At 44.1% G+C, this 6763-nt stretch overlaps 1 pseudogene; it reads right to left on the bottom strand.

Annotated features, from left to right (window-relative positions):
• Positions 1-923: 923 nt before the first annotated feature.
• Positions 924-1036, bottom strand: LOC137207346 (U6 spliceosomal RNA; annotated as a pseudogene).
• Positions 1037-6763: the final 5727 nt, after the last annotated feature.

Genomic DNA, 6763 nt, shown 5'->3' with positions numbered 1-6763 from the left:
TGTTTCCTGGAGCTCATACTAGTGATGTCTGTCTCTCAAGAGACAACGGGCGCTTATTTGGGATTTCTCAGATTTACTTACAGTATTCTGATGTCTCATTTCCAGTGGCTCTTGACTGTTAAGTGGGTGAAAAAATGGTTAATTTCTTGAATATTTTAAATAGTTGTCCTCAGTTCTGAGTTTACCTACAGTGGAAACATCTGAAAGTTTATAATGTTAATAACATCATTCCATCAAGCTAATATGAACTGAAGAACATTGAATAAATATTTTGGTGTAGATCATGACACAAATACTTCCAGTCCTGAGCTAATTTCTGTGTACACACACACACACAAACCCCCAAAGCAAACACTTCTCTTCCAACACACTTAAAAAAGCTTAAGATGGTAAATTTTATTTTATGTGCATTTTAGCACAATTAAAAAAAATCCACTTCTCTTCTAAATCTTCAAAATTTGGAAGCATTCATTTAATGAAGAAAGAAGTACTTTCTGGGAATTCCCTGGCGGTCCAGTGGTTAGGACTCAGTGCTTTCACTGCTGAGGCCCGGGTTCAATCCCTGGTCGGGGAACTGAGATCCCGCAAGCAGCACTGTGCGGCCAAAAAAAAAAAAAGAAAAGTACTTTCGAGAACTGCTTACTTCAGCTTGAGAGACCTGTGGATTTGTTTCCACATAAAGTCAGTGATTATGAAGGCTTAATTTCTTTCTTTCTTTTGCAGCATGCAAACTCTTAGTTGCGGCATGCATGTGAGATCTAGTTCCCCAACCAGGGACCAAACCTGGGCCCCCTGCCCTGGGGGCGCAGAGTCTTAACCACTGCACTACCACGGAAGTCCCAGAAGACTTAATTTAAAATAAACAAACCTTTCAGATGTGATCTACATATATATATATTTTTGAACGCAGAGGACATTTAATTAAAAGTAGGCAACAGCTCCACGAATTTGTGTGTTATCCTTGTGCAGGGGCAATGTTACTTAATCTTTGTTGTTTTGTTCTAATTTTTAGCATGTGGACTGCTGAAGCGAGCGCCAGATGTTATAACTCTAGACCAGATTACTTGGCATCTCAGAATTACAGAACAAAAGGCCTAAGGGTCACCTCGAGGTTTTCAAGTGTTTTTCTGCAAATGGGCAAGTTGAATTCTAGGTTGGGTCAAGAACCGGGGACATGCTTCTGAAGCCATCCTCGGAGAGCCACCCTACAACAGGATACAAACTGAGCCCTGAAAAGTCAAACACGCTCTAGAAAACTTGTTTCAAAAACAGTGGTTCCTTCTACCCCAAACAAAACAGCGGTCCCCTGCCCCACTTCACCTCTTTCCCACTCGCCAGAAGCAGCCACTGTCATTTTGTTTCATCTCCAAATCTCTGCTACTTATTGATTAGTCATGGTTAAGTGGAGCCAGTTGTCTTATTCTGTGGAAGATGAGGATTGAACCCTCTTTCACCACCATCAACACATAGACACAACCCCTCTTCCTCTCAATAAGGTCATGTTGTAAGTTTAGTTACCAATCCATGTTTCCATTACTACGATGAAATGTGCCAATCACAGCTGAGTCATGTAATATACTATGGTGACTTTTCCTCTCTTGCTTATCTTAGGATTCTTTTTTTTGGCACTTATTTAAAAAAATTTTAATACAATTTTTAAATGTTACTTCTCATTTACAGTTATTACAAAATATTGGCTATATTCCCCATGTTGTACAACACATCCGTGAATCTATCTCATACCCAATGGTTTGTGCCTCCCACCCCCACAATGGTAACCACTAGTTTGTTCTCTATATCTGTGAGTCTACTTTTTTGGGTTATATTTAGGAGTCTTTTTTTTTCTGCTTTATCATTTAAATTTTATTTAGTTTTTTATACAGCAGGTTCTTACTAGTTATCTGTTTTATACATATTAGTGTATATACGTCAATCCCAATCTCCCAATTCATCACAGCACCACCACCCCCGGATTCTTTTTTGAATAAGTAATTCTTTTTTTTTAAAAACAAATCAATTTATTTATTTATTTATTTATGGCTGCATTGGGTCTTCATTGCTACGCACAGGCTTTCTCTAGTTGCAGCGAGTGGAGACTGCTCTTCGTTGCGGTGTGCGGGCTTCTCATGGCAGTGGCTTCTCTTGTTGCAGAGCACAGGCTCTAGGCGCATGGGCTTCAGTAGTTGTGGCACGCGGGCTCAGTAGTTGTGGCGCACGGGCTTAGCTGCTCCGCGGCATGTGGGATCTTCCCGGACCGGGGCTCGAACCCGTGTCCCCTGCACTGGCAGGTGGATTCTTAACCACTGCACCACCAGGGAAGTCCCTCAGTAATTCTTTTTTCCCTTAGTGTTTTATGTACCATTTAGTCAACCCTAAACTCATCTTCAGTTATATAAATTTTTTTCTCAAAATCTTCACACATCAATCACTCTGATTTGTCTTGGAAACGTATCTCTGGCAGTCTTCTGACTGATGGACTCCCATCTGGACAGGTTGCTTTTGACGCCGTCACCTTGGTGCTTCCCTTCGTTTGTTGGTCTCTTCTTTTGTATGTCCCACATCTTCCTCTTTCTTAGTTTAATTTCTCACTTGGTTGAGCAATAGCTTCCCAATAAATGATACATAAGAAGTACATTTTTTGAGAACTTGTGTGTTTGAAAACCTTATTTTACCTACCTTTATACCAACTGAGGTTTGAGATCACTTTCCCTCAGAATTTTGAGGGTACTGATCCATTTTCTTCTAATTTCCAGTGTTGTTTGATACATTCAGATTCTCAGACCTTTGTACGAAATGTTTTTTTTTTTGTTTTTTTTTTTATGGTTTTCTTTGTACTGTGCCTTAGTGTGGTTCTATTTTTATCCACTGTTCTGGGCATTGGCAACAGATGGCCTTCAGTTACATTTTCTTATTTAACTTATTCAGACCTGAAGCCTTGTGTTGTGGTCTTCTAATTTCTTTCCTATTTTCCAACTTTTTTTTTAAAATGACCATTTATTTTATTGTTTTTTAAATTAATTATTTTTGGCTGCATTTGGTCTTTCTCTAGTTGTGACGAGTGGGGGCTACTCTTCGTTGTGGTGCGTGGGCTTCTCATTGCAGTGGCTTCTCTTGTTGCGGAGCATGGGCTCTCGGTGCACGGGCTTCAGTAGTTGTGGCTCGCGGGCTCAGTAGTTCTGGCTCATGGGCTCTAGAGTGCAGGCTCAGTAGTTGTGGCTTGTGGGCTCTAGAGCACAGGCTCAGTAGTTGTGGTGCATGGGCTTAGCTGCTGCGCAGCATGTTGGATCTTCCTGGACCAGGGCTCAAACCCGTATCCCCTGCATTGGCAGGCGGATTCTTAACCACTGCACCACCAGGGAAGCCCTCTGACTTTTTTGTGTGTATGACTTTGTCGGCAACTTTCTCAACTTCATCTTCTAACCTTCCTATTGTTTCTATTTTCAAGACTTTTTTGTTTTCTCAGTATTTCTTTCTTATGACCCCTTGGTTTTTTGTTTTGTTTAGTGGAGACAAACTCTTTTTTCACTATGTCAAAATCTTGAGGCTCTTACTATTAGGTTTTTTTTTTTTCCCCCAAGTTCTAGAATTTATATACCAGTGCTATTCTCAATAGACACAAACTGAAAATCACTCATATTGTAATACACATTGGGATAAATTGTTAAATGTTTACACTATGGAATCCTATGCAACAGTGGCAATGCATGATCACAACAGGCAAGCATATAGGTATATTCACAGACAACATAAGGAATAAGGAAAAAAAAAACCAATCCAAAAGTGGTTATACTGTGTCATAACATTTATATAAAATACAGGTAAAGTGATCTTTTTGTTAGATACCAGAACAATATTAAACCTTAAGGGGAGTCACTAGAATGGGCCCAGGGGGCCTCTGAGTATCTGGTAATTTTGTGTCTTTATCTAGAAGCTATGTATAGAGTGTAGTCAGATTCTGAATTTTCTGAAATTTGTCATTTCCTCACAAACCGTGCATGTTTTTAGTTGTTTTTTATACATAAGAAAAAGTAAAAAAGATATACTAGGGAAGGTAATTATATTAGCACTTTAATACCCATGCTCTTCAAGGTGGAAGTGAAAGGTATTAAATTTAATATGTTTTTTTTGCGGTAAGCGGGCCTCTCACTCCTGTGGCCTCTCCCGCTGCGGAGCACAGGCTCCGGACGCGCAGGCCCAGCGGCCACGGCTCACGGGCCCAGCCGCTCCGCAGCATGTGGGATCCTCCCAGACCGGGCATGAACCCGCGTCCCCTGCATCGGCAGGCGGACTCCCAACCACTGCGCCACCAGAGAAGCCCCAAATTTAGTATGTTTTTAAAAATGTTTTCTTCCCCTTTCATAGTTCCACTTTCCTCCATATTATTATTAATTATTTTCTGTTTTGATCCTGTCATCGTAAAGGCTTTCTTCACATGCTTCGTGATCCTTGGCTGTCTGCACCTATGTAAGTTGGGGACACGATGAAGCTGACTGGAAGCAATTGGTTCACAGGAGTAGGACTGTTGACTGTGGCATTTCTGAAACTGTGCTTCTTGGGGTACTCCTTGTATCAGTTGTCAAACTTTTCACCGAAGTCCTCTCATCTCCTGGCTGGAAAGCATAAGCCTGGTTGCCAGCATTCAGGTGACCAAGCAATGGAAGAAGGTTGGGCTTCTAAGTATTCTGATTGCAAACGTTCATATTACCCTCTGTATCAGGACAGGTCCGAGGGGATGAACTAGAAATGGGTACAGAGAACTTTCAAGAATAGTCTAGGGCTAAGGGAGAGTACCCAGGGAAGGAACAGACTTGGAAGGGGCTCCTGCCCCATGTCTGGGGTTCGGATCTCATTGCAAAGGCATGGCTGCCGCCCAATGGATGATGAAGCTTGCTAGGTTTCCCAGGCTAGAGCTGGTCCAATCACTAGGTGAGCGGGAAGCATCCCTCTGGGGTGCGGGCAGCCCAGGTCGAGACCCTGGCTGGGACTGGTGGTTTGGAGGAAACACCTCACTGGATCCTAGTGGGCCAAGGCTGCCCTTCCCCCGCCCACCACCATAGATCAGGTGGGCAGGAAGCTCCTCTCTGAGGCTGAAGGGCAGGCTCCCAGAGGGAGGCCACCTGCTGCTGGAGAGGTGGCCATGTGGCCCGGGCTCTTTGCTCACTAAGGGACCGTGTACGCCTGGTGCCCCTCACCGGCCCCCTTCACACCACTGACAACTGGATGGTATTAACAAGACGCAAACCGAAGGAAAGAAAGGAGGAATGCTTAGAGGGCCCAGCTCGCTGCCAGTGTCGGCAATCACACTGGTCTGCTCGGGCTGATGAACGCAAGCACCACAGACTAGGCGAGGCAGTAGAAATGGATGGTCTCACAGTTCTGGAGGCTACAAGCCCCAAACCAGGGTGTTGGCAGGGTTGGCTCCGTCAGAGGGCTATGAAGGGAGGACTGTTTGTCTCTCCATGGCTCGTAGATGGCCATCTTCTCCCTGTGTCTCCCTCCATGCACCTGTCAAATTTCTCTTTTATGTCACAAGTCACATTGGCAAGAGCCACCCTGAGGACCTTTAACTTGATTACGCCCGAAAAGGCCCTACCTCCAAGGAAGGTCACATTCTTGAGGACTGAGACTTTAACACAGGAAGTTTGAGGGTACACAATTCAACCCCTAGCAGCGCCAAAGGGGAGCTGTGGCAATGAGGGGAGACACTGCTAACGGGCGCACTCCTCGTTTCCAGCACGTCACCCCACCCTCAGCTGCCACCAGCACTTGCATCTGGAGACCCTCTGCTTTACCCTTCCGAGAGAATACACAGGCTCACCCTGGGATGTGAGAGGGGCAGCTGGCAAGCTGTGCAGCGTTGAAGAAGGGATCTGCGGGTCAAACGGAAAGGTCTAGATAGACTTTCGACTAGTCCTATTTCAGCCTCCTTCCACTCCTACTTCCAGAGGTACGGAGGTCACATTCATGACCATTTAGGGGTGCTCTGGGGGGGATACCGAGCTGCTCCCTGGCGTTCCCCACTGCTGGTTGAGTCAGGTGTCTGCTGAGTTTTGCTTTCCTGCTTGTGGTCTCCTCTGTTGTTCTTTGTGGCTTGCTGCCTTATAAATTAGTAAATAAACCTTTTATTTCAGAATGATTTTAACTTACAGAAAAGTAGCAAAGGTAATACAGGGAGTCACCCTCATACTCTCCCTCCTAATGTACCATCTCACATCACCACTGCACCTTTGTCAGAACTAGGAAATTAACCGGCACACTACTGCTAACAGATTTCACCAGTTTTCCCCGATGTCCTTCTACTGTTCCAGGGTCCAACCCAGGACACCGCCCTGCGTCACTGCGTCCGGCTGCCAAGTCTCCTCAGACTTGTCTTCCTGGTTTTTCACGACCTTTACACTTCGGAAGAGTACTGGTCAGGCATTTGGTAGAATGTCCCTCCATTTGGTTAGTTTGATGTTTTTCTCACGATCAGACTGGGGTTAATAGTTTTGGGGGAAGAATAACACGGTGAAGTGTCCTCATCACGTATCAGGCTACACTGATGTAAAATAACATAAGGGAGGCTGATGGTTCATCTCTAGCTCTTAATTCTTCAGCCTACATATTTAATACTTGATGTCCAAAGCGTATGCAATACATTAGGAGACAAAGTACACATGAATATAATGACATATTAGTCACTGTTCTGTCAAGAAAGAAGGCCACTTGGTCATGTAAAATCAACCTAATACGTCACTGAATTGAGTTTAAGAAAGTCATGACA

This window comes from Pseudorca crassidens, chromosome 1 (genome assembly GCF_039906515.1).
Source record: "Pseudorca crassidens isolate mPseCra1 chromosome 1, mPseCra1.hap1, whole genome shotgun sequence".
Lineage (NCBI taxonomy): Eukaryota > Metazoa > Chordata > Mammalia > Artiodactyla > Delphinidae > Pseudorca > Pseudorca crassidens.
The sequence above is the reverse complement of the archived record's forward strand: the minus strand, read 5'-3'. Positions and strand labels throughout refer to the sequence as shown.